At 37.6% G+C, this 27,021-nt stretch overlaps 2 long non-coding RNA genes across 2 annotated transcripts in view; one reads left to right on the top strand and one right to left on the bottom strand.

Moving 5' to 3' along the window:
- The window catches only part of LOC117077443, a 34,542-nt gene extending 22,385 nt beyond the window's left edge, over window positions 1-12,157 (top strand). Inside the window, exon 3 of the long non-coding RNA XR_004434767.1 lies at window positions 11,982-12,157. This is a non-coding gene — a long non-coding RNA (uncharacterized LOC117077443). The remainder of the gene's footprint in view (window positions 1-11,981) is intronic.
- LOC117077446 overlaps window positions 1-21,093 on the bottom strand; it is a 32,905-nt gene extending 11,812 nt beyond the window's left edge. Inside the window, exon 1 of the long non-coding RNA XR_004434770.1 lies at window positions 20,956-21,093. This is a non-coding gene — a long non-coding RNA (uncharacterized LOC117077446). The remainder of the gene's footprint in view (window positions 1-20,955) is intronic.
- Window positions 21,094-27,021: the final 5,928 nt, after the last annotated feature.

Here is a 27,021-nt window from a genome sequence, read left to right as displayed (position 1 = left end):
CCTCCTGGGTTCAAGGGATTCTCCTGCCTCAGCCTCCCAAGTAGCTGGGATTACAGGCATGTGCCACCTCGCCTGGCTAGTTTTTGTATTTTTAGTAGAGATGGAGCTTCTCCATGTTGGTCAGGCTGGTTTTGAACTCCCAACAGGTGATCCGCCCGCCTCGGCCTCCCAAAGTGCTGGGATTACAGGTGTCAGCCACCACGCCCAGCCGGGAAAGTATTTTTTAAATGAAACTTCCATTTCAGTAATTTAGATTTACATGTATGCATATGTGTGTTGTGATATAAAATGTATTTCTTTTTTTTTTTTTTTTTTTTTTTTTTTTTGAGGCGGAGTCTCGCTCTGTCGCCCGGACTGGAGTGCAGTGGCCAGATCTCAGCTCACTGCAAGCTCCGCCTCCCGGGTTTCCGCCATTCTCCTGCCTCAGCCTCCCGAGTAGCTGGGACTACAGGCGCCCGCCACCTCGCCCGGCTAGTTTTTGTATTTTTAGTAGAGACGGGGTTTCACCGTATTAGCCAGGATGGTCTCGACAGTGGATCATGTCCAAAGAAAAGGTCTGAGGCCCTTTAAAATAATATCTACAGTATGTCAATAGTATTATGTATAAATAATATCCACAGTATATCACTATCCAATTTTTTCAGGAAATCATTTTGATAGATAATCCGGCTCATACACTTGAAATTACTCCGTTCAAAATTTCTCATTAGCACTAAGGGGAAAGATGATCCAGTTGTCAAGTTTCATGCACTTAGGTTAACTGGAATTAAAATAAAAAGAGGGGGATGCTCTTTATTTTACATCGTCCACAGAGAAACTGAAGGTCAAGTGCTTCGCAACTCAAGGGTCCAGACGTATATGCCCCTGCTTCCTTCCCCAGGGTCAGTGCACAGGCATTGTTCCTTTCCTGGAGTTATCTTTGTTGTCTTCCTTCCACCTTTATAGCCCACTATTATTACTGTCTCCTCTACTCTCTCTTTTTTTTTTTTTTAAGCACTTGGCAAATATGTGAGGCAAAGTTTATAGGAGTTAAATATTTCTAAGAATATTGCTCTTAAAAGATTTGTTAGAAAGGAGTCCTTTCTTCTGCCCTCCTTACTTTCCTCCCCTCCCACCTCTTTTTTCCACTCTCCCAAGACCACAAGATAAGTAGTTAAAGCCACTTTTGTTCTACAAAGTGGTCTCTGTCTCCTTTAGAATGGGAAAGGTTCTATGTATGGTGGCAATGGTTGGAATAAGTCAAAATGAAAAAGGTTAAGAGAAAGTAAACACTTTTAAATTACCTTTTGCAATTTTCTTTTAGTAGCTTTAAATAGCTATAAATAATATACACTTCATACACAGAGGAAAGTTAATTCTTATAAATATTCTTTCAGGAGAAATAAAATGTTAGATGCATTTCACTTGGTAAATATATTCTCCATTTACTGATTCTTTTCTAAAAGACTCCCCCTGCCCCCAATTTCTGTCTTATCAGTATAGTGCATAGAGAATATTTGACTTGAAGCTGAATCTATTTTCTCAATTTTTGAGTGACTATTCTCTAAAGAGAGTGTTATTAAAAGCAGACTTCCCCCAAATTGACTTTAACAGCAATTATTTTCTTTGAATATGAGAAGGATATTTTGATTTCCCAAATGCACATTAACTGAATTTTTGAACTGGAACCTTTATGGCTGAGCTTTCTCTATTTTTTCCTGTAATAGAAACATTACATTACATTGTCTCCCTGAGAACCCTAAAGCTGGAGGTTCCATGGTATGTGTCTTGCATAAAACAAAACAGCAGATGATAGCAAATTCATTTTTCTACTCTGCCATAGCTCCTATGGCTCACTAACTTTTGAACTATGGCTGTGCTGAGTGAATTTTTTTGTCAGGCCCTGTAAAACTGCTTTTCAGAGAGAGCAAAAGCAAAAAAAAAAAAAAGTTTTCTCAAAGGGATCTGTGATAGTAGACAAGTCACATTGCTTTTCTGGGCATCAGTAACTTCTATTGCATAAATAAGAACTTTCAGATAGAATAATCTCCAGGGTTTGTTTTTTTAAGTCTTTCTAGCAATAAAAAAGTATTGACTCTTTTAACCAATATTTAATCATTTTAAGTCAAACAAAACAAATTTTTACATCATTGTAGTGTTACAAATGTATTTGGTTTCTTTTATACTGCCTAGAGATAACTTCTTAAATATATATTGGATTTCAGTGTTCTATATATAAATTTGAGCATTTCTTAATGAGGAAAAAAAGATTAAAACTCATATTGGCTCAATTATACTGGAGCAGGGTGAGAACATCTCACAAGGCAAGAGCAAAGACAGCCCCGAATATCTCCTCCCCTTTGTTGAAATATTACCAGCAAAACCCAAGTGATCAAAAAAGACTCACAAATTATATGGCAGTCCATGCCCACAAAACATAATACAATTCCGTCAAGGTACACTAGGTCAGTTGCTAAGAACCTCGTGTTTCTTCTAGTAGTTACATAACAGATGTGTTTGCTTTTTTTTCAAAGACTGAGGAAAAGGGAAAATTGCCAACACAAGTACCAAAATAATCAATTAAAAGCCAACCCAGTCAGCAATAGCTGGTTTCAGTTGTCCGGAGTGTGCTCTGAGGCAACAGCACCTTGCAACTCCTTTCTCAGGGAAGAAATGCTGCCCTTATCTCTTTCTCAATGCAAAACCACCTCCCCTGTCACATCCTTGTAAATTGTTGAACCTAAAGGGCTTTTTTCTCCACCCAGAAAAGAAGGTAATGGAAACTAAAGTAGGCTGTTCAACCATAAGTCTTGGGAAGCTTCCAAAAGCCTTCATTCCTGTCCAGAAGCTTCTAAAGAGGAGGCCTAGGATTAGGGAGATAAGCAATACTATCAAATTTTTGGAGCCTGGAAATGCTTTCCCCAACCTCATTTGTCTTTTCAGTAAGGGACCCAGAATGAGAAATAAATGTTTGGGAAAGACACAGGAACTACATTTCAATCTTATAAATCCTTTTTTTAACTTTACGTATTGAAAAGTTATATACATATATATATAAAACTTCATATATATATATATATGTGTGTGTGTAGAGAGGATAATATAACGCACCCTCGTGTATGAATCACTCAGCTTCAACAATGGTGAACTTATAGCCCATCTTGTTCATTATTTTGAAGCTAATCCCAGACATCACATTATTTTAAAGGTTTTATTTTCTTTCTTCTTTTTTTTTTTTTTTGGTGACAGGGTCTTGTTCTGTCACTCAGGCTGCAGTGCAGTGGAGAGATCACAGCTCACTGCAGCCTTGTCCTCCAGGCTCAGGTGATCCTCCTACCTTAGCCTCCTGCATAGCTGGGACTATAAGCATGTGCCACCATACCCAGCTAATTAAAAAAAAAATTTTTTTTTGTGGAGAGAGGATCTTGCTATATTGCCCAGGCTGTTCTCAAACTCCTGGGCTCAAGTAATCCTCCTGGCTTGGCCTCAAAGTGCTGGGATTACAGGCATGAACCATCATGCCTGGCCTAGAGATAATTTTGTTAACATAAAATTGTCCTCCACTTTTCAGAGGTCAGGAAATCCAAATGAAGGAATAACGAAGAAAACTTCAGCTAAAATCATTACAGTGGTTAAGTTATATAAACTTCTTATACTCTAAGTGGACTTTTCATTTTAGCCTCAAAATTGATACTTGTCAATCATGAGTCAACAAATATTTATTGAATGTCCCTTAGGTGCCAGGCCCTGTTACCACAAAGCCTAAAAATAGATCAATGGGGGATCTAGTTTTTAAGTCTTTCTAGCAATAAAAAACTTTTGATTCCGTTAACTAATATTTAATCATTTTAGATCAAAACCAATTTTCACATTGATAGGGACAGGAGACAGGAAAATTCTGGGCAGAAGAGGGCAGGTCCCCAGTCAGGGCCTCACCTTCAAGCCTGGAACTGTGGCCCAAAGTGAGAACACACATCCCTGTTTTCCCACTTGAATGTTGCCTTTTCCAAAACCACCCATGACCCCCTTGCCCCCCATCATGTGCCCATAAAAACCCCAAGCTCAGCCAGCAGAGAGAGGAGAAGAGGAGATGCAGCTGGATGTCAGAAACTACAGTTGGAGAGAAGCAGCTTGACTTCAGAGGGACAGCTTGATGGCACAGCTTTGGAGAGGAGTTTGGCCATCCCCAGCCAGACTCCAGAGGAAGCTTACCTTCCCCCAGTCTGTCCTCTTTTCAGCTCCCCTTTCTGCTGAGAGCCACCTTCATCGGCAATAAAATCCCCCATATTGACTATCCTTCAAATTCATTTATGCAACATCCTTCCTGGATGCCAGATAAGAACCCAGGTGTGGGTGCAAAAGGCAGTCACACTGACTCTCTGCTGAGCTGTAAACACTTAAGCTGTCCATGGATGGCAAAGCTAAAAGAGCACTGACTGTAACACTCCTTCTGGGGCTTCAGGGGTCATGGACACCCCCCAAAACATTGCCACAGGACTGGTACAAAGTTTGTTCCTGTTGGCACCCCAAAACACTCTCCCCAGCTCGTGCACCTCCTCACCTGCATGCTCCCTTCAGCAAGAGGTTAAGTGCTGTGGGTTTGAGTGAGTAGAACTTGCCCCTGCTGGTGCTGAAGCAGTCAGCTTTTGCCAATTCTTGCCCACAGAGGAGTCAGGGAAATTTCCTGCTTCAACATCATTGTAGTGCTACAAATGTACTGGGTTTATTAATAGTGCCCCACAAATTAAAAATAAAGTTATGCCTGTTTTTCCTATTTTTTTTTTAAAGTCCAGTGGCCCTGCTATATGAATACACAGTTATTTTTCTAGGAGCAGGCGTAAAAAATGGGAATGCATATGCATTCCTAGCAAAACAAATTTTTGTTGTCACAAAGTAAACAATCTTATATTATTTGTTAGAGCTCAGAAACAACATGATAACCTTATCAAACATTTAAAAAAGAACTAACACCAATTCTACTGAAACTACTCTGAATAATAGAAGAGGGAATACTTCCAAATTCATTCTATGAAGCCAGTATTACCATAATACCAAACCAGACAAAGACACATCAAAAAAAAAACATAGGCCAAATCCCTGATGATCATTGATGCAAAAATCCTCAACAAAATACTAGCAAACTGAATTCAACAACACATTAAAAAGATCATTCATCATGACTGAATTGAATTTATCCCAGGGATGGAAGGACGGTTCAACATACACAAATTAATGAATGTGATACATCATATCAACAGACTGAAAGACAAAAATTACATGATCATTTCAATTGATACTGAAAAAGCATTTGATAAAATTTAGCATCTCTTCATTATTAATAAAACCTTCAAAAAACTGGTATAAAGGAACATACTTCAACACAATAAAAGCTAAATATGACAGAACCACAGCTAGTATCATATTGAATGAAGCAAAAATGAAAACTTTTCCTCTAGGATCTGTAACATGACAAGGATGACTACTTTCACCACTGTTATTCAGCATAGTACTGGAAGTACTAACTAGAGAAATCAAACAAGAGAAAGATATAAAGGGCATCCAAATTGGGAAGGAAGAAGTCAAATTATTCTTGTTTGTAGATGATATAATCTTATATTTGGAAAAATCTAAAGACTCCACACAAAAAAACTATTCAAACTGATAAATTCGGCGAAGTTTCAGGATTAAAAAATCAACATACAAAAATTAGTAGCATTTCTATATGCCAACAGCAAACAATCTGAAAAAAAATTAAGAAAATAATCCCATTTACAGTAACTACAAAAAAAAACTAAGAATTAGCCTCACCAAAGAAGTGAAAGAGCTCTACAATGAAAACTATGAAACACTGATAAAAGAAGTTGAAGAAAATATACAAAAAATGAAAAGATATTTCATGTTCATAGAGTGCAAGAATCAATATTATTAAAATGTCCATATATCCAAAGCATTCTTCAGATTCAGTGCAACCCCTATCAAAATACCAATGACATTCTTCAAAGAAATAGAAAAAATAATCCTAAAATTTATATGGAACCACAAAAGACCCAGAATAGCCAAAGCTATCCTGAGCAAAATAAACAAAACTGGAGCAATCACAGTACCTGACCTCAAATAATACTAAAGAACTGTGGAAACCAAAACAGCATGGTACTGACTGGCATAAAAACAGACACATAGACCAAAGGATCAGAATAGAGAATTCAGAAACAAATCTATATACCTCAGTGAACTCATTTTTGACAAAGGTGCCAAGAACATACACTGGGGAAAAGACAGTCTCTCCAAAAAACAGTGCTGGGAGAACTGAATATCCAGATGCAGAAGAATGAAACTAGACCCCTATCTCTCACAATATACAAAAATCAAATAAAAATGGGTTACAGACTTACATATAAGACCTAAAACTATGAAACTACAAAAAAAAAAAAAAAAGAACATTGGAGAAACTCTCCTGGACATTGGACTGGACAACGATTTCTTGAATAATGCCCCATGAGCATAGGCAACCAAAGCAAAAATGGGTAAATGGAATCACATCAAGCTAAAAAGCTTCTGCACAGCAAAGGAAACAATCAACAAAGTGAAGAGACAGCCCATAGCATGGGAGAAAATATTTGCAAGTTACCCATCTGACAAAGGATTAATACCCAGAATATATAGGGAACTCAAACAACTCTATAGGGAAAAACTCCAATAATCCTCCTATTCTAAAATGGGCAAAAGATCTGAATAGACATTTCTCAAAAGAAGACATACAAATGACAAACAGGCATATGAAAAGGTGCTCAACATCACTGATTAACAGAGAAATGCAAATCGAAACTACAATGAGATATCATCTCACGGAAGTTAAAATGGCTTATGTCCAAAGACAGGCAATAACAAATGCTGGCAAGGTTGTGGACAAAAGGCAACCCTTGTACACTGCTGGTGGGAATGTAAATTAGTACAACCACCACGGAGAACAGTTTGGAGGTTCCTCAGAAAACCAAAAATAGAGCTACCATATGATCTAGCAATCCCACTGCTAGGTATATACCCAAAAGAAAAGAAATCAGTGTATCAAAGAGATGTCTGCACTTCTATGTTTGTTGCAGCACTGTTTACAATACCTAAAATTTGAAAGCAACCTAAGCATCCATCAACATATGAATGGAGAAAGAAAATGTACATGTACACAATGGAGTGCTATTCAGTTATTAAAAGAATAATATCCTGTCATTTGCAACAACGTGGATGGAACTGGAGGTCATTATGTTAAGTGAAATAAGCCAGGCACAGAAAGACAAATTTTGCATGTTCTTACTTATCTGTGGGATTTAAAAATAAAAACAATTGAACTCATGGAGATAATAGAACGATGGTTACCAGAGACTGAAAAGGATAGTTTGGCAGTGGGGGTGAGGAGTAAGTGGGAATGGTTAATGTGTACAAAAATATAATTAGATAGAATGAATAAAATTTAGTATTTGATAGCATGACAGAGTGACTACAATCAACAATAATTTATTGTACATTTAAAAATAACTAAAAGACTATAATTGGATTGTTTGAAACACAAAGAAGGATAAATGCTTGAGATGATGGATACCCTATTTACCCTGATGTGATTATTATGCATTGCATGCCTATATCAAAATATTTCATGTGCCCTATAAATATATAGATGTATGATGTACTCACAAAAATTTAAAACAAAACAAACAAATAAACAAAAACATGAATTCAGTTCATCAGAATTCCCAAACACGAATAGAAGATCTGAGATAACTCTTTTTGCCATCCTTAGACATTTTGTAAGGTTTTCTGGTAGATTTTCTACATAGAAAAAAAAATACCCTTTGAAGGAAAAGAAGAGCCTTTATGACTTTAACAGGACAATCCTTTCCCAGAGTCTCTCAGAGGCTAACATAATCCTTTATATACAGATTAACCTGTGCCTACATTCCTGAAAAGACTGCAGTAGAGGCAAATACAGGCCTCATTATGGGGTCATTTTACATTTCAAACTACAGTTTTCTTTTTCTTTTTTTGAGATGGAGTTTTGCTTTTGTTGCCCAGACTGGAGTGCAATGGCGTGATCTCGGCTCACGTCAACCTCCGCCTCCCGGGTTCAAGCAATTCTCCTGCCTCAACCTCCCAAGTAGCTGGGACTACAGCATGTGCCACCACACCCGGCTAATATTGTATTTTTTAGTAGAGATGGGATTTCTCCATGTTGGTCAGGCTTGTCTTGAACTCTTGACCTCAGTTGATCCGCCCACCTCCGCCTCCAAAAGCGCTGGGATTACAGGCATGAGCCACCATGCCTGGCCTGCAGTTTTCTTTGTAATCAAAAAGTCCCTCTTTACAAACTAGCAGTAAGGCTCAAAAAACAACAACACAAACACACCCAAAAAATATTGCTTAACAACAAACATCCTGATATCTACAACATTTATTTTTCTTCCCTTTACTTAAAATTCTATTTTCTGACCAGTTGCAGATTCCTCCTGTCCTAACTTATTTCATTAAAAGTATCAATTTCTTTCCACGGCCTCCAAAAAATTTTTTTTAATTTGAAAAATTTTTACCTCAGTTCTGACAGGACTGTCTCCTGCAAGCATTCCCACTTCTGAGTGCTTCCTACTTTAGAAGAACGAAAGTTCCAGCTGTCAGTATCCTTAGAGCACACCACCCTCTCTGCCTCCAATAGACCCAAATTCTCACAGAAACAAAACAGAGACATGGGATAAGACAATGAATTCTCACTTTGCCTCACTGCCAGACTTGTATACAATCCTCTCTGATGTCTTCTAGATCTTAGGCAGTTTGAACACTTTCTTTATTGTATATATTTAAGATGTATAGCATGATGTTTTGATATACACATATATGATGAAGTGATTACTATAGTCAAGTGAACTAACACATCCATCCTCTCACATACTCACTTTTGTGTGTGTGGTAAAAGTACCAAAAATCTCTCTTAGCAAATTTCCAGTATGTAATATTTTTAGCTGTCTTCCTCATGCTATTCCTAAGATCTCTAGATTAATTCATCCTATATAACTGCAACTTTGTCCCCTTTAGCCTACATCTGCCCATTTCCCCCATCCTCCCACTCCAATTGCCATTATACTCTCCATTTCTATTTATTCAATGTTTTAAAAGATTTCATATATAAGTGAGATCATGCAGTATTTTTCTTCCTGTGGTCTGGTTTACTTCACTTAGCATAATGTCCTCTCCATTCATCCATGTTGTCTCAAATGACAGAATCTTTTTTAAGGCTGAATAGTATTCCATCATACTATATATATCACAGTTTATCCATTCATCAGTTGACAGATGCTTTGGTTGTTTCCATATCTTGTCTATTGTGAGTAACGCCTCAATCAACATGAAGGTGCAGCTATCTTTATGAGGTGGTGATTTCATTTCCTTTGGGTATATGCCCGGAAGGGAGATTGCCAGGTCATGCGGTAGTTTCGTAGTTTTTCTTTTGATTTCCTTAGAAACCTCCATACTTGCTGCATCCATCTACATTCCCACCAACAGTGTACAAACATTCCTCTTTCTCCACACCCTTGTCAACACTTGTTATCCATTATCTTTTTGAGAAAAGCCTGGACAAAGTTTTGTTTTATGGCAGAGTCTGTATTAAGTATCACTATTCTTAGATTCACAGTCATATACATTTTTCAATGTTTACTCATTGAATCAACATAGAAATTTAAACCATGTTGGGGGAAGCTTAGTAATTTTTTCTTCACGTTTTTATTTTCCTCAAATGTCTTGAACACAAACTGTATATTTGCTAAATAATGCTTTGTGGTCCTGAGTCAAATATTATTAAAACTTAATATGTTGGGAACTCCAAGCCAAGAGGAGGAAATACTTCTAGACCTCTCCATAAGCTGGTATGTCTTGAAATGAAATAAAAAATGTAAATAAAAACTTATTTGAGGTCTGTATGGAATAGATGATTTTCTTTGGAAAATAATCATTCAGACAATTACTTATAAAGAAATCTCTTCAATGCCATCTTTGCTAGTAACTACTGGGCTATTTCCATTCCCACCAATATTAACATACCATGACATACAATTCCATAGAGTCAAAAAGATTCAAAAGTCCCCAAATAAAAGAACTTGAAAGTCAAGGCCGGGTGCGGTGGCTCACGCCTGTAATCCCAGCACTTTGGGAAGCCAAGGCAGGTGGATCACGAGGTCAGGAGATCAAGACTATCCTGGCTAACACGGCGAAACTCTGTCTCTACTAAAAATACAAAAAATTAGCCCAACGTGGTGGTGGCGGGCACCTGTAGTCCCAGTTACTCGGGAGGCTGAGGCAGGAGAATGGCATGAACTCAGGAGGTGGAGGTTGCAGTGAGCCGAGATCGCGCCACTGCACTCCAGCCTAGGTGACAGAGCGAGACTCCATCTCAAAAAAAAAAAAAAAGAACTTGAAAGTCAAAAGGGGAGACCAATTCTTACAGAATATTTTGATAATAAATGTAATTCCAGACACACAGACTCTTTAGGGACTTAAAGTCCTAAATCCCTAAGATTATAAATGAGAAAATTACAACCTGAGATATTATACCAATTGTCTAAAGTTTTTAGTGGCAAGAACCACTTATTTATTTCAACAAACATTTATTGAACATCTACTCCATAGCTGGCAAAAGAAGACATTTTGGAATAAAGAAATGCAAGACACAGTTCCTGCCCCCACCTCCAGTTGTTCACAGTCCACTGGGGACTAAGGACTAGTGAGCAGAGACACAGAGTGATAGGCTCTTTGATAGAGGCAGTCACAAGTTGGGCCTCAAACTCACAGATCAAGAAACCAGAACAAACTTTCTGGAAGAGGTTGGTCCTGAGCTGAGTCTTGATGAAGGTGAAGGAGCTGCTTAGGAAAGAAAGAGATCAAGAGAAAAGGGCCTGGCTCTTTAGGTCTTCCTGCATTCACATTAGTCTAGTCCACTCTTAAAATGTTTTGGTTTTGAGTTTGGTTTTGCCCGTGAATTATTGTATCTCTAGGTCAGAACATAGTGCTAAAGGAGTGAAAGCCACATCAGCCACCTTAAAATGTCTCACACTAACCACAAGGGGGAGTAGGTTAAAGATGGCTGAATTCAGGTAAATCACTCATCACCATCACTAAAGCCCACCAGCAAGTAGCCTAGTGTTGCAGGACATGGGCCGAACCTCCCTATAAAGGCAGCTTTGCTTACTGAGTTATTCATTTTATCAATCTGTGTGCTTTTCAACACTCACTCTAACTTGTAGGCAGAAAATAAGAAATATTCCATAAAAATATGTAAAACAAATTTATTAATTCAAGTATTTATTGAGTTCCTATTATTTGCCATATAGATATTATAATAATATTCTAATCATACATTTAAGCCTTTGTAAAGCGGTTTGGGGATTTAATTTTTTCCCCATTTACTCATTTGTTGCTCTAAGCCTGAATTTGGAGGTGTTCAAAGACTAGAAAGATAGGCATGGACAAGAATATATCAATATATAGAGGATGGGAGAAGGAGGGAGAAGGAACGGTTTGAAAGTATTTTCAGAACAGGCTGCATAAGTGACTGTAAAGTTTTCAAAAGTGGGGCTTGTGGATGTCTTAAATTTGTGTGTAGTGCCACAGTTTGTAAAGTTGGAGAACGATGGTCAGAACTCATCATTTATTCATTCATGGTAGCTGTGGGTTCTTACCTCTCCTCTAGGCTCTAAATAATTGGCTATCTTTGGGATCTCTGAAAGAAAGATCACATTTCTGATCAAAATTTGGGATCCATGGTCTGCCACATGTAAGTGTTTTTATAAGGAAAATGGGATAAACATTTAAAAGTAGGATTGTCACTTTTTTGTCCCAAGTGTTAAAGATGTCAAAATAAGAACATCTTGGTGAGTCCTCTGGTGAGATCTCTCTCTCTCTCTCTCTCTCTCTCTCTCCCCCCCCCCCCCCCACCTTTCTCTCTCTTTTTCCCTCCTGGCTCCCAGGACTAAGAAAAGGATAGATCAAAGGGACAGTAAATACAGCCTATGCCTGGAAGACTTAATATTTTAGCTATTTGTTGGGGATGGAACCTGGAGGCAATTGCAATAGAGTAAAAAGAAAAATGCTCTAGGAGTCAAGACACAGGTAAAATTCTGGCTTTGCTGCTAAATATCTGGATGTGTTGGGCAAGTCATTTAGTCAACCTAGGCCTCAATTTCTCTGTCTGTTGGAAATAATGATGACTGAAATTTTATTAGACATGTATTATGAATCTATCAACAGTTCTTAGAGGCTTATTTGGAGGGGGATGAATAGATCAGTGATTTTCAAACTTAACTTTTGTACAAGGGAATCCTTTCATAAAATGAAGTCTTGTATGGCTCCCTAATACATAGCACAGATAAAAGTAGTATACCTATTTCATAAGTTACCATGTATAGCATTTCCTCATGAGACATTTGAAGATTATCATGATCTGTGATTTCCACCGTGTCAAGCTTTGATCTGTAACATATCTGAGTAGTAAGCATTTTTTAGCTTAGTTTTTCAAATAATAAAATAAATGTAATGAAATGTGTGTAGATCCCTAGAACACAGTTTAAAAGCCACTGAATGAGTTTATCTTTCAGGTCTCTTCTGAATCTGATGTTCTCCCCAACTGAGCCTGGCTCAGATGGCAAAAACTCCTGCCAAGAACACATACACACCAGTCACTTTTCTCCCCCATGAAGGAAGATGCCTCTTTTATTTCCCAGCAGAATCAATGCATAATATTAAAAACATGTCAGTGGGACTAGTTCTAATTTAGTCTCTCCTTCAACGAGTTTTGGGGCCAAAGGTATTGCTACATCTGTGACAGTCGTAACTGCTTTGGGATTCTACTTGGACTCACAGTGTGTACATCTGAATATTCCCAGAAGTATCTAGTCAAGCTCAATAAAACTTTGAATGTCAGCAGACCTGAAATCCAGTATATAAGAAACCTGAACTAATATTACATAGTGAATTTCAACAATGCTGCTTGGATGGTAAGAGAGGTTCTCATCAGTCTTTACCTGTGTGACCCTGGCCACTTTTCATTTGGGACCTAGTTTCTTGAACTAGAGATCAACATTATTTCCTTTCCAGCTGAAGTATTCTTTATTCTCTAGTTAGCTAGCATCCTTCTGTGATCAGCTGTACTGCCTGTATCTCCACCACTTCTCATTTATCAGCTGGGCTGTTTTCATGGACATACATTCTGTACAGATTTTCCACTGTGTAATTCTGGTGATTCTACATATGAATTAAATGTTTTATGTTTGCACTTAAAACTGGAATTGCATGATATGAGATGAATGGTAAAATTTGCATTTTAATTTTTACACTCAGAACAACATTAAATAGCAAATAAAAGATATAAAATATTTATGTATAAATTTAACAAAATATCTGTAAGATTTCATGTGTATATGAAGAAAACTACAAAACTCTAATGAAAGAAATCAAAGTAGATCACAAATAAATGAAGAGATATTCCATGTTCATGGATAAGAAGACTCAATGTTGTTAAAATATCAGTTCTTCCCAAGTTGATCTACAGATTCAATGCAATTTCAATAAAGTAGCCCAGAAAGTTACTTTGTGGTGAACAACAAACTGATTCTGAAGTTTGCATTGGGAGGCAAAAGACCCAGAATAACCAACAAAATATTGAAGAAGAACAAAGTCAGAGGACTGACACTGTACTTCCTCAAGAGTTACTACAAACCACAGTAATCAAGACAATGTGGTATTGGTGAAAGAACAGACAAATAGAGCAGAGGAACAGATGGAGAATCTGGAAAAATTCCCACACAGTATTGTCAACTGATCTTTGACGAAGCAAAGTTAATTCACTGGGGAAAGGATAGTATTTTCAATAAATGATACTGGAAAAATTAGACATCCACATGCAAAAAATGAATATAGAATCTAACCTTATACTACACAAAAATTAACTTAGAATGAATCACAAACCTAAATGGAAAACTATAAAACTTCTAGAAGAAAACATTGATGTTAGATTCCATTACAATAAAAAATTTCTGCTCTGTGAAAAACTTCATTAAGATGATGAAAAGATGAGGCACAGGCAGAAAAAATATTTGCAAAGGACATATCTGAGAAAGGACTGTTACCCAGGATATACAAAGAACTCTTAAAACTCAACATTAAAAAACAAACAATCCAATTAGAAAGAGAGTAAAAGATCTGAACAGACACCTCTGCAAAGAAGATATGCAGATGGCAAGTAAGCATATAAAAAAATGTTCCACGTCATATGCTATTACAAATTTGCAGATTAAAACAAAAACGAGATACCACCACATACCTATTAGAATGGCTAAAATCAAAATGAGTTAAAAACTTATGCCCACACACAAAAGAACTGCACATGAATGTTTATAGCAAATGTATTCATAGTTGTCAAAAATTGGAAGTAACCAAGAAGTCTTTTGGTAGATGAATGAATAAACTGTGGCATATCCATACAATGAAATTCAGCAATAAAAATAAGCTATCAAGCCATAAAAAATCATGGAAGAGGAAGCTTAAATGCACATTGCTAATTAAAAGAAGCTAGTCTGAAAAAGCTACATATTATATAATTCCAACTATATGACATCTGAAAAGGCAAAAGAGACAATGGAAAGATCAGTGGTTTCCAGGGACTGGGGGAAATAGTGGGGAAAGGATGCAGAAGCAAAGCACAAGGAATCTTTTTTGTTTTTTCAACTTTTTTTTTTTTTGAGTCAGAGTCTCACTCTGTCAACCAGGCTGCAGTGCAGTGGTGCAACCTTAACTTACTGCAACCTCAACTTACTGCAACCTCCACCTCCTGGGCTCAAGTGATCCTCCCAACTCAGCCTCAGTACTAGCTGGGACTACCGGTGCGCCCACCAGGCCCAGCTAAGTTTTTTGTATTTTTTTGTAGAGACAGAGTTTCGCCAGTGTTATGTAGGCTGGTCTCAAACTCCTGGACTCAAGTGATCCACCTTTTCATCCTCCCAAAGTGCCAGGATTACAGGCGTGAGCCACCACGCCCAGCTCCAACTTTTATTTTAGACTCAGGAGGTACACGTGCAAGTTTGTTCCCTGATTATATTGTATGATGCTGGGGTTGGGGGTACAAATGATCCTGTCACACAGATACAGAATAGTACCCAACTGTTAGTTTTTCAACCCCTCCTCAACTCTCTAATAGTCTCCAGTATCTATTGTTGCCACCTTTATGTTCGTGAGTTCTCAATGTTTAGCTCCCACTTATAAGTGAGAATATGTGGTGTTTGGTTTTCTGTTCCTGCATTAATTTGCTTAGGATAATGGCCTCCAGCTCCATCCATGTTGCTGCAAATAACACAATTTTGTTCCTTTTTTTTTTTTTTGAGACAGAGTCACGCTCTTGTCACCCAGGCCGGAGTGCAATGGCACGATCTCGGCTCACTGCAACCTCTGCCTCCCAGGTTCAAGTGATTCTCCTGCCTCAGCCTCCTGAGTAGCTGGGATTACAGGCACCTGCCACCATGCCAAGCTAATTTTTTTGTTTGTTTGTTTGCTTGTTTGTTTGTTTAGTTGAGATGGGGTTTCACCATGTTGGCCAGGCGATTTTGTTCTATTTTATGACTGTGTAGTATTCCATGGTATATATGTACCACATTTCCTTTATCCAACCCTTCGCTGATGGGCACTTAGGTTGGTTCTATGTCTTTGCTATTGTGAATAGTGCTGCAGTGAACATGCAAGTACAAGTGTCCCTTTGGTAGAACGATTTGTCTTCTTTTGGATATATACCCAGTAATGGGATTACTAAATCTAATGGTAGTTCTGTTATACGTTCTTTGAGAAATCTCCAAACTGCTTTCCACAGTGTCTGAACTAATTTACATTCCCTCCAAAGTTTATAAGCATTCCCTTTCTCCACAATCTCACCAACATCTGTTGTTTTTTGACATTTTAGTAATAGTTATTTCCACTGGTATGAGATGATATCTCACTGTGGTTTTGATTTGCATTTCTCTGATGATTAGTGATGAGAAGCATTTTTTCATGTTTGTTGGTGACTTGTATGTCATCTTTTGACAAGTGTTTGTTCATGTCTTTTGCCCATTTTTTAATGGAGTTGTTTGTTTTTTGCTTGTTCAACTCTTTAAGTTCCTTATAGACTCCAGATATTAGATCTTTGTTGAATGCATTGTGTGTGAATATTTTCTCTTATTCTGCAGGTTGTCTATTTACTCTGTTGATAGTTTCTTTTGCTGTACAGAAGCCCTTTAGTTTAACCAGGTCCTACTTGTCAATTTTTATTTTTCTTGCAATTGCTTTTGAGGATGTAGTCATAAAAACTTTCGCAAAGCTATGTCCAGAATGGTGTTTCCAAGGTTTTCTTCTAGGATTTTTATAGTTTAAGGTCTTACAATTAAGTCTTGAATTCATCTTGAGTTAATTTTTGTACATGGTGAAAGATAGGGATCCAGTTTCATTTTTTTGCATATGATTAGCCAGCTATCAAAGGATATTTTTGATCAGTGAAACTATTCTGTATGATACTGTAATGGTAGATATATGACATTATGCATTTTTCAAAACATGTAGAACTATACACATTAAGAGTGAATTCTAATATAAACTATGGATTTTAGTCAGTAATTATGTGTCAATATTGGTTTGTCAAGTATAACAAATGTACCACACTAATGCAAGATGTTAATAATAGTGGAAACCTGGAGGGAGTAACATGAGAACTCCACTTTCCATTTTCTTCTTTTTTCTTCTTCTTTTTTTTTTTTTGTAAATCTGAAAAGTCTAGTAATTAAATACAATATCACTATCACAAGCTGAGAGAGAGCATGAAAGAGAATAAAAAGCTTTTTTTAAGCTTTAACAACACTTTTTTTTTTTTTCCTTTGCTTTCTGAACAAAGGGTTCCACATTTTCATTTTGCTGTGGGGCTAGAAAATTATGTAGCCCTGTTTATCACTTTGTATAAATAATAGCTAATGTTTATTTAGCACATATTATGCAACAGGTATTATGGTAAGTACTTTCACTTATTACTTCATTTAAAACTCACAACCGTGTGATATTTTATATATTTTATGATTTCTTTTACATATTTTATAATGATATAATTAACCCCATGATAATATTTTCATGCCTATTTACAAATGGGGAAATCAAGGTTTAGAGAAGTTGAGTGTGTTGATCGAAGTCACTTAGCTGGTAGGAGAAAGGGTCAGATTTGAACCCAACCATCTGATTCCCAGCTCCTAACCACCAGCTATAACCACCACCATGTTAGATTTCAAGCCGTCTGAGGTACTTCTTTAGCTATGCTACTGACCACTAAATATAAACCTCACTGATTACAATGCTCAGGCATGTGCCCAAAGGGTAGCCCTGCGATTTTAATCATCCTGGGTGTAATGTGAAATATTCCCAGCCAGCAGATACTTTTAACAAAACCCCTCAAATTCTTTGGATGATGCAAGCAGCATAAATGCACAAGAGTCATACGAACATTATGAACTATACTTCTTTAGAGACTTATAAATTATGAAGAATTAATTTTCTCTTAAAAATATGCACTATGTATGCATGCTTTTATAAAGCAGACCTGGGTAATCAATTTTGAACTGAGAAGGCACACACTAGATTTGAACATCAACAGCAAAAAATCAAAATTAATCCTCTTAAGCTTCTTTGGCTAAGTTCTTTGCCATACTTGTTCCTGCTTTCTTTCTGACTTGCTCAGCACATAGCTATGGGGTTAAGCAAAGGAGACCTTTTCATCTGTGCGGGTTATGTGACACAGTTGTCTGTACAAAGTTTAGGGCTCTCTGCCAATCCCATAGGCCTCAGCTCTGCAGCGCAGATGTATGCCTCAACTTACCAGATAAACTAGGCTCCAGTCTCTCACATTAACAATTGATCTTAAAAGGAATCTGAAGGAACGTGTCTGCCAAAGTTGGCTCTGTACTTCTGACTGAAAACCACATCTAACTGAGTGGTTGAGTTTCGTGGAGGGACTCAGGTCTTGGGAGGTTTGAAGTACAGTAGGGGGTTTTAGTCCTGCTGTGATGAAGCTAGCTAGTCCAAGCATCTCTTCTTCTTTGGCGCATGGTGGAAGCATGAGGGATATGTTATGATAAAAATCCCAATTATGCCTTCCACCATCTGTTAATAGCATGTGCTTGTGTACACGTTGCCAGGAAATATCGAGAACAAAGGAATGAGAGGCCCTCATTCCAGAGACATGGCTCTCAGCTCCCACTGAGGTTCACTGATTTGGTTACAGATGTGTTGATGTCCTCAGCACCCAGCCCCACATAACATGGAAGTCCACAGTCCTGGGCAAAGCTAGACTCATCCAGGTCTGTCTGGGAAGAGGGATCCAGTGGAATGCAACATTGATGTTTTTCTTATAATGTCTCAAAAATACAATTAAAATGGTGATAACCAACTAGCTCCAACGTCATATGTGTACATGAGACTGACTTACAAAGTCGTTTAAAGAATACAGATCTCCTTGAAAAAAGGCACACATGGCATGCATTAAATCAAGTTTTATAAAAATATTAAAGTTTAAACTTTAATTACATTGTAAATATGTGAGTTGAAACCATTGTACTTACATCAGGGGATTTTTTTTTCCTTCAAGATGAGTGAGAATAACTACAATAGACATGAAACTATTGTAGAAATAAGCAACAACTTTGAATAGATAATTGGAACCCACAGATAAAGTAATACGCGTTAAATCATATTAAGGTTTATAAAAAGATTAAAGTTTAAACTTTAATTACATTGTAAATATGTGAGTTGGAACCATTGTACTTTATCACATCAGGGGATTTTTTTTCTGCAAGATGAGTGAGAATAACTACAATAGACATGAAACTATTGTAGAAATAAGCAACAACTTTGTATAGATAATTGCAACCCACGGATAAAGTAATATACTGAGCCATTAGTTTCTACCTCTTTCTAACTACATTAGTGTCAGAGTTAACAACTAATAAAAACTCTACTAGGCTGGGTGCTGTGGCTCACACCTGTAATCCTAGCACTTTGGGAAACCAAGGTGGGTGGACAACTTGAGCTCATGAGTTCGAGACCAGCCTGAGTAAAATGATGAGACCACGTCTCTGTGAAAAATACAAAAATTAGCTGGGCTTGGTGGTATGCGCCAGTAGTCCCAGCTACTTGGGGTGCTGAGGCAGGAGGATCGCTTGAGGTCGAGGGGGTTGAGGCTACAGTGAGCAGGGATCATCCCACTGCACTCCAGCCTGGGTGACAAAATGCGACCCCATCTCAAAAAAAAAAAAAAATTCTACTGTATTTTTAAGATCTTTTTTATAATGTGATCCTAGAAAATAATCTGGACCTTAAGAGATGTGTTTAAAACATTACTAAACAAAATTTATTCAGTTTCAGAGTAATCTTCTAATGAAGATTCCTGATTTTTTCATTATAACACATAATCAGGGATCTTATCATACAGACTACATTCAGAAATTCCTTGGTAGAAGTTAGAAATTTGTCTGTGAGAAGCAAGGGTTCTTTATCTACATATAAAATAAAACAAACGTGGAGCCATATTTTTGTCCCCAAACATCCCTTTGATACTACCATTGAGGTTTTACAATTAGGACAGTTTTCTTCCAGCACCCTCACTAAACAACACCCCTCTACTCTCATCTTGCACAATTCCCTTCCTTCCTCTCCAGCAAACATTCCTCTACTTTCCTTTGCCAGGTGAGTCTCATGCTGCCGCACACCCACCCTGAGAGCTGACTGCCTTTAAGAGGAAGTTCACTTAGAACATCTTGATTAAAATGAAATTTGTGCATTGTTTTCTAGTGTGGCCTGCACACACTAGAGATGAAACAATTGATGCTCAAAAAGTGAAATGACTATGACATGGCTTCTTTATGTAGCTGCTAGGGATACAGTTTCTGATCCCTGTTTTAGTATTCCCTTTTCCTGCCTCTATTAGTCTTTTGCTTCTCTACTCATTCCCTCTGTGACCCTAGCCCAACTCCTAGCTCCAATTCAATCATAATGGTTTCTCCTCAATCCTTTTCTCACAGGACTGAATGAGTTAAGAAGAGAAAGTCCTCCTCTTCCAACCCCTCTTCCTGTAAACCCTCCCTCTGTCATTCCTGTACACAAAATTTAAAAAGGTTAATACTTAGGTACATTATTTTGAGTGGTTTTCAATTAAGAAAGCAATGCTTATAGAAATACTTGAAAGATATAATGCATGAAACAACAGTTACCTGTAAATCTACAACCCAAAGATAACCACTGTGAAGACATTGATGCATTTTCTCTCTTATAATTTTGTACATATAGCTATATGTTTTAGCATTTTGGGGACTATATTGGAGCTATACTTTTGCTTCCAGATTTGTTTCTCATGTCACTAAAAATTATTGAAAAGCATAAATGTAATGAATGCGTTATAGTTTATCACACACTCTAAAGAATTTTGGACTACTGGCTAATCATTTTTAATTGATTCTGTCTCAGTGGTGTGCTGGCAAACTGGCTCTCTTAAAAAAGAGCCCTGACTTCTTGTATTTGCCAGATTCCATGGTGTAAATGCTTCTATCATGGCAAAGTTCAACAATCGGCTCACAAAAATTCCTAAAAATGTAATCAGTTATTGTAAGCTGGTATGTCCCAGTCCCAACAAACCACTGGCTATCAAATATTATAAAGGTGACATATTTTGGCTCTCAAGCAGCCTACACTTAAGTAGGGCCCTTGATAAACAAGGAAATGACCTTTAAACCCATAGTTGCCTCCATTTTCACCATACTGTATTTCATCTAGCTGTGTTCCTAGTTGACAGCCTTCACTTCAGAGTGACCCATCTCTAGTAACGACCTTGAGAGTGTATGATAATGGCAGACAACTTGGAATATGCTTAGTTTTCTTTACATTCCTTACCCTGGTTGTTCAAAACCACTTTCCATAGTCTTGTGCTTCCTGCCTTTCCTTGCTATTCAATCCTAACAGTTTCCAGATGTTTAACTTCCATTCAGTTACAGTTACATATGGTTTGAACAGGGAAGAGGACAGTTAATCTGAAATGAAAAAACAAAGTAAAACACTAATGTGTAACTAACTTTGCGGGTAGGCAGGATGAGCTTTCACGCCATCTCTTCACTGACTGCTGACAACTTGCTCCTTAAAGGAAAGTCCTAGAACTGTGATCTAAAGATCAAACAAATAGCTTTTCTGAAGGTTTTGTTACCTAGAATGGGATTCTGTAGGCCACCACCTTCAGAATAAATGTGTCAAATTTTAATTTACAATATTTCATCCATCATCACATTATAATAACCCTTGGTCTTCTTAGCTAAGTAAAAAGTTAAGTAAAATTTTCAGATTCCATCTAAATTATATCTCGTTTCCCCACAAAGCTTAGTGCAGTGCTTACCTGTGGTGACAATTGTCAGTACACTTTTTTTGAGTTAATGAAGACTGACATGGGCATACAATGTATTGTAATAGAGTAAAGGCTGAATATTATGGGGCTACTGTATCACAAATAAAGCTTAGGAATTGAAAGGACCTGGGTTGAAATCCCAGCTCCTTATCCTCTGAGGCTGAGGGTTGGCAGACTTTTCCTGTAAAGGTCCAGATAGTAAATATTTTAGGCTTTAAGGGTCACATGATGTCTGTCACAGCTATTCAACTCTGCCATTGTAGCATGAAAGCAGCCACAGACAATAAGTAAATAAATAAGTGTGATAGTTTCAATAACATTTTATTTAAGTTTCATATACTTATTACATATCACAGACTGTTGTTATTCTTTTGGCTGCCCCTCCCTGCCATTCTTAGCTAGAAAGAATGTGATGAGCCAGATTTGGCCTACGGGCTATAGTTTGATGACCCTACTCTTGGGCCTTTCCATACAGCTTGGGTTTCTCATGACATGGTGGTCCCAGAGTAGTCATATTTCTTACACAGTATCTAGGTCCCCACAGCAAATATTCTGTGAGGCAGGAAGTGGAAGCAGGTAAAATCTTAAGGCCTGGGTCTTGAAACTGGCATAATGTCACTTCTGCTGTATTCTCTCCGCCAAAGCAGTCATAGGGCCCACCCTTATTGGAGGGGGTGGAGAAATTGAGGGAGTGGAGATTGGAGGGGCTGGAGAAAGTCTCTTCTTGATGGGAGGTTGGCTAGGTCACATTGCAGAGGAGCATGTGGAAAGGAGAGATTATTGTAGCTACAAATACAACCTACCACGTGAGGATTAGGAATAATATTTATAAAGTACCTGCTTCTCATGATACGTACCCAATGAATGATGACTCATATTGCTATTAATAGTGTGATTATTAACTTTAAGGGGGGAGCAATTAGCACCGAGATTCATATTCACCTTCTTAGAGGAAAAAGGTAGTGAAAAATTAGGCTTTTAAGAAATTCTCACTTGTGTTTCCCTCATCTGCAGTAATGGGGCCTATAATAGTAACTGTTTTTGAGTTGTTTTAAGAAGTTTATTGAAATAAAATATGAAAAGTGCTCAAGTAGAGCACACTTAGTATGAATGTCACAACTGTCCATTATTACTATTTTATGTCATGGTTTAGAAATAATTTATTGTTTTTGATTATCATAAGCTTTTCTAGGACTTCCAAAACCTAGACTCTAAAATGCATTGACTGGGCACGGTGGCTCATGACTGTAATCCCAGCACTTTGGGAGGCCGAGGTGGGTGGATCACCTGGGGTCAGGAGTTCGAGACCAGCCTGGCCAACATGGTGAAACCCCATCTCTACTAAAAATACAAAAATTGGCCAGGGAGGGTAGTGGGCACCTGTAATCCCAGCTACTTGGGAGGCTGAGGCAGGATAATTATTTGAACCCGGGAGGCAGAGGTTGCAGTGACCCCAAGATCACACCATTGCACTCTAGCCTGGGTGATAGAGCAAGACTTCATCTCAAAAAAAAAAAAAAAAAACCACACATCAAGATGCCACATCACAGGATTTATAACTTCAGGCATTTTATAACTGATACATTCAAGAGAAAAATGTTTTTAAAAATTGGAACTTGCATTATTAAAAATTACATATATAACAATATAATAGATATAGGTAAATACATTCATTCACGTTCACATCGCAGTCAAATTTTGAGGTAAATTTTCTATTGAATTTACATTTTTAAACAACTAATGAACATGTCTTAGGTGCATTTTGCAGAAATAAGTGCTAGCCAAATATGATATATTGATATTGACCACTATAGGAACAATCACATGAGAAACACTAAAACAGAAAAGAAACTGATTCAGAATTGTAAATGGGGTGCAAACTGGGGTTTTGTTGATTGATATTGGTTTCAACTGATGAGTTTCTAAAATAAGGCAGCAAATGGATAAAAGCATCAGGACACCAATGAAAGCTCTAAACAACTGCAAATAAATTAGATTCCTGAGTAATAAATCTTGAATCTTGCTGTTTGATCACCCTTATCAGGCAGAAGCCTGAGAAAATAGAAGAGCTTTCCATCCTGCCCAGAAGGTCAAGGACACACTTGGCATCATCAGCTCCACATTCCTAAGGGGAGTACCCTCCACCGAGAATGCGAAGAATGACTTCTTGGTCTGGATGAAACCACTGCGTCTGGGGCTGTATTCCCGCTGGCCCATGGCAAGGCAGCATGCAGCAATTTAAGAAGAACACACTTTGATGCTCTTCAGCCATTTAACGGCATCCTTGCTGACATGGGAAAACAGCCCCCAGTATGTTGTTAAGAGAAAAACAGGTTCAAAGCTGTAAATATAATGTGATACCATTTTTGTCAAGCAACGTAAGATACATGAAAAAACATTATAAGGCTTTGCCAAACATAATGAAAGCCACCCACGTGCGACAGGATTTGGGGTGACTTATTTTCCTGTTTCTTTTGGGTTTTTATTTGTTTTCCAAATTTTCTGCTATATGTGTTATTGCTGAAGTACAGAACAGTTATTTTAAGACACAACTGAAGTAGAAGGAAGTAAGGCAACAATAAAGTGATACTGAGAGTAAATAAAACATAACGTATTTGTCCGTGCTTAGTAAATCAGTGCCCTACCTCGGCACATAATATTTCAAAGTAACCACAACATGCTATGTTAAATATTTAATTTAAATTTTTATATGAGGCTGAATTATAAGGTATTATAAATATTAAGTATTGCTATACTTCATTAGCTAATCAAACTTTATCAAGAAAAACACACATGAAATTGCAGTTGCCAACATATAGACTCATTTAAAAGTCCTTTAAAAAAAATACTGTCATGTTAGAGACCATGACATTATCATGTCTGAATTATGGGGTCTATTCAAAGAGGCTGTGGTGGAATCAGGTGGCAAGGTGGGGGAAGGAAATCCATTCAAATCAACCAATATACAGTAATCCCCTGTTATCTCTGGGGAATACATTCCAAGACCCTCAGTGGACACCTGAAACTGCAGATATTAATAGTACTAAATTCTATATATGCCATGTTTTTCCTATACATTAATAGCTATTATGAAGTTTAATTGATAAATTAGCCACAGTAAGAAATCAACAGTAATGAATAATAAAGTAGAACAATTATAACAATATGCCAGCATCTCTGCTCTTGCACTTTAAGGTCATTATTAAGAAACATAGGAGTTACTTGGACTCAAGCACTACAATACCATGACAGTCCATCTGATCACCAACATGGATATTAAGTGACCTACAGGCAGGTAGCTTATACAGCGTGGATACGGATACCCTAGACAAAGGGATGATTCATGTCCCATGCAGGGTTGAGTGGAACGGTGAGAGATTTCATCACCGCAAAACAATGGGCAATTTAAAATTTATGAATTGTTTATTTCTGGAATTCTCCATTTGATATTTTTTGTTCTCAATTGATGACAGGTAAGAAACCACAAATTAGGGGGAACTACTGTATGTGTTATGCTTTTAGGGGAAAAAAAGCCATTGAGGATGGAATTTCTGAGCTTACCTTAGGTTGTGTTGGCATGACGAAACCCCCCTTCCACAAGGCAGTCGCTACCTCCTTGATTTATTTATCTCCAGTGCCTAGTGTGTGCTGCAAGGTATTGCCCAGTAAATATCCGTGCCATGAAGAGGGCCAAAGTCTTGCTTACATGGTGGTGAATATGCTAAAAGTAATCCCAAGGTCCATATCATAGAAATACTACTTTGAATTAGAGTCTTGCCAACACACAGCACACTTATTTACTATTAAACTGATACAATTATCACTATTGATAAGAAATAATTATCATTTCCTTACACTTACTCTATACTTGCTTACTCACTAACTAGTCATCAGTCACAGGCTGTAAAGTCGGAAGGAAAAACGAACTGCTGGTTCCTGCTGTAAATTCTCTAACAATACTTATGAAGTCTTTTCATTTTGTCTCCTTTAACTTTTAGAAACCCCACTTTGTCCAATCAACTAAAATAAGACACGCTTTGGGTTTAGCCTAGTATTCCCTGAATTTATGGGAAAGAGAATGGCTTTGTGTCTAACTAGATCTGTATGCCAACTTGGGAATATCAATTCTCAGAAAGCATTATTTCAGTCTCCTCATATTTGATCTTGTTTGAATCTCCTGTGCTGCCTCACCTATATGGTTACTTAACAAGGGCTGTTCTGAGCACCCAGTTTGGTTGCTGAAGGTGATTGATAAGTGATACACTTTTGTCCTTACAGAGTTTGTCCATCAAACTGTTTCCACACACTCTGTAAATTGGGAACTTGGCTTGTAAGTTCCAATCCCCATGAATCCTCAAGAACAAGGAGCTGACCCTGTTGTTCCTATATTAAAAGCGAATCCAGGAAGAAAGAAGCCTTCATGTGCACCTGTCCATTTACCTCATTCCGGATGGAGAAGCACATGCTGATCACTTGGGGTCCCTTCCAACTTCACCGAAATTTGCTATTTATTCCTTTGTGCATTGTTTCAACAAGTATTTGTTAAGTGCTAACAATGTACAGAGCTCTGCAGTAGGTTCTCCCGGGATATACGGTTGTAAAAGACACACCTCTAACCCTCAATAAATTTACATTACATGCCGACTTCCAACCTAGTTAGCTCAGGCAAATTCTCTTCCAAATAAATAATACACATAGGAACAATTCCATCCCAAGCCAGTGGCCTACATATTTAAAAATTATTAGAAACTGCCTAATTTCGGTGGGTTTTTAAAAAGATGTATCTGCAGAGTCACATACAGAAAAATTCAAATTGTTAATTCCTAAGTACAAAGTAAAGTTCCTGCTGTTCTTCCTTAGGAGACTGGGTTTTGGGAACCTAAGGTCAGATTTTTAAAAAGGAAGATTGACCCACGTGAATGGTGTAATGTGGCTTCACTACAGTAAATAGTAATTCATCAAAGTGACAGGTGAAGTGATATAACACAGCTTCTAGGACATTCACAGACATAAGCTTTGTGTTTCTTATCCATACTCAGATTTTCCTCAACCAATTGAACATTCCAGTTCTTTCTTTGTTTCTTAATCCCTTAGCCCACTCTCCATGATATTCCTACTCTTCTGCTTAGTTCTCTGATATTTTTGGTAACACTGACTAATTTCCTTCAGAGACCGTTGAAGGCTATTAAATGTCTATTCCAGAAACTCCTCCAATGCACATGTCATCAAGGCATAGAGAGGTATATTTGCAGTGGACAGCCCCTCCACCCCCTCAAACAAAAGGAGAGAGTCCTCTAACAAACCGAAATATTGGTGGCTAATAATCTCAGCCCAATTTTTTTACCATTTGGGTTTTTTTTTCCTATTCTCTTAATTGGATTGAGCCACACATTATGGCATGTTGTAAAAGAGTTTCTGAAGGGCAGAATTTGTGGCAGAGAGAGAGAGTTCCAAACTGGAAGACTCGAGAAATAAACAAATATACCACAAATGAGAGCAGATAAAATGTTCACATTCTAACTCTTTTTTTAAAAAAGAAAGAAGCAATCCTCAGAAGTAAAAAT

This window comes from Trachypithecus francoisi, unplaced genomic scaffold, assembly GCF_009764315.1.
Source record: "Trachypithecus francoisi isolate TF-2019V2 unplaced genomic scaffold, Tfra_2.0 Lachesis_group0, whole genome shotgun sequence".
Classification (NCBI taxonomy): domain Eukaryota; kingdom Metazoa; phylum Chordata; class Mammalia; order Primates; family Cercopithecidae; genus Trachypithecus; species Trachypithecus francoisi.
This window is presented reverse-complemented; position numbering and strand designations above follow the sequence as displayed.